The sequence below is a fragment of the Vombatus ursinus genome, unplaced genomic scaffold (assembly GCF_900497805.2).
Source record: "Vombatus ursinus unplaced genomic scaffold, bare-nosed wombat genome assembly UNPS02014951.1, whole genome shotgun sequence".
NCBI classification, from domain to species: Eukaryota; Metazoa; Chordata; class Mammalia; order Diprotodontia; family Vombatidae; genus Vombatus; species Vombatus ursinus.
In genome coordinates, this window is record NW_020954729.1 from 2,777,300 (window position 1) to 2,779,511 (window position 2,212).

Sequence of the window (2,212 nt, forward strand, 5' to 3'; positions counted from 1 at the left end):
GAGTGTCATGGGAGTGCTATGGGTTTCTGATTCATAATCTTTCAGGTTCAATTAATGAGACAGATGAAAGGACCTTTGAGCGTCTGAGATCATTCACAGAATCGCAGNAGAGTGTCATGGGAGTGCTATGGGTTTCTGATTCATAATCTTTCAGTTTCAATTAATGAGACAGATGAAAGGACCTTTGAGCGTCTGAGATCATTCACAGAATCGCAGCTCAGAGAGCTAGGAGCCAGTAAGTCTAATCCCCTCATTTCACAGAGGAGGAAACTGAGGCTCAGGTAGATTAAGAAAGTTGCTCAGAGTCACTCAGGGAGTAGCCCACATTTTACAAGAGGTGCAAATAGACACGGAAATGGGAGCAATTGGCCCAGAGCCCCAGAGTTAGTCTGGACTAGCCCCACTATCTCCCATATTACCAGCCAGCGCTCTCTCCAGCACACCACACTGTCTGCATTTTTGAAACGTTAGAGTTAGTGTTACAGGATTTTCTGTACCTTCACTGACAATAGCAGTTTCATTTAGTATCTGGAATCTCAAAGCAAGACTCAGGGTGGCAGAAAAGCTCAATTTCAGGTATTGCTCTAACCTGGGTAGCTATGTGACCCTGGGCAAGTCACTTCTCAGTGCTCTAGGCAACTAAGTTGCAGAGTAGATGCTACTTTGGTAGAGGAAGTTCCTCACCATGGGCTCTCCTACCAATGAAATCAATGGTCCATATGGATCCCCTTGGTGGGGGGTGGGGGGAAGGTACTACATACATTAACCTCATCTGATTCTTGAAATCCTGTGAGGCAGATACAAAAATTCATATTCCCATTGTAGAGATGAGGAAACTAAGGTGCTGAGAGGTTAGTTTTCCCAATATCACATAGCACTCCAGGCTTCTGGCCTAGCATCCTTGTTGCCATACCCTGATGCTTCCCTTAAAGGGGAGCAAATTTTTAATAAGTCTCCCTAAATCTAGGGGACAGGGAGAAGGGATCAAAGAAAAATATTCATAGAGTCAGTGAACATGAGATAATTAAAACAGGGTAATTTTTGTAAGGACCTTATGAGCTAGAGTTTGCTGACAGTTTTCTGTGATAAAATATTAAAGAACTAACAAAGTATTCTCCTGGGTGACAACAGCCTGAAGACTAAGGGCCTCTTTGAGACAAGACAAAGTGCTCCACAACACAAAAATGAAGGATGGGTTTCCTGGCTTTTTGTTCTAGGGGTTGGGATCAGACAAAGGAACAGATTTATATAAAGTTGGTCTTAAAAATAGGTCTATTTGTTGAAAATACAATGATTTCCAATGGTTCTCTGAGGACCTCGCCATTATTCAAAATGTTTTCTTTTCAATTAGACCTCAAGTGCCATAGGTTCTGAGTTTGGATTTGAATAATAACAACAGCTGACATTTATGCAGCTTCCAGCATTCCCTTCTTAAGAACCCTGGGAGGTAAAGGTACTATTGATGTAATTATCCCCATTCCTTAGAGAAAACTGAGGTTCACAGAGGTAAGTGCCTCACCCATAGACACAAAGCTAATAAGACTGCCTCAGAGTTCCATGGTCGCAAAAACATTGAGTACAGAATGTGACAAGATCTAAAACAACTGACTTTTCCCTATTTCAATTCAAGAGTATCAAACTCAGTTTCTCCTGTTGGGCCATGAGTGAACATCTTGCAGAAAGAAGAGGAATAAACATTCTCTTTTTGTAAGTAACTCTTTGGCAGCCAGAGATCAAAGTCAATCCCAACAGTACTCTGTGGAAGTGGTAGCACCTTCATTCTGGCAGATGAAGAAACTGAGGTCCAGGGTGGTCGAGTGACTTGCCCAGAGGCACAAAGCTAAAAAGTGTCAGGGCCCGAAGTCTAACCTAGGCTTTGGAAGTTCAGTGCTCTTTCCACTAGTGGCCGGAGAGCCTTGCGGAATGATTTTTTTCAGGGAGATGGGAAAATGGAGGAGTGGAGGTGGGTACATCAGGCCTTTAACAATCAAGGGAGCCATTCAATTCCCCCCGCCCATAAAATCAGGAGGCAGAAGGGAGTAGAGTAGTTATGCTTTCTCTCTCTGGGCCTCAGTTTTATCTTCTAGAAAATAAGGGAGTTAGAATAGCTTCTTCCTAAAGTCTCTTCCTGCTTTGATGTTCTGCAAATCTACAAATAGCAGGTGAAACTCCAAATTCCCTGAAATATTTGAAAAAGGGCAGCACAGTTGAT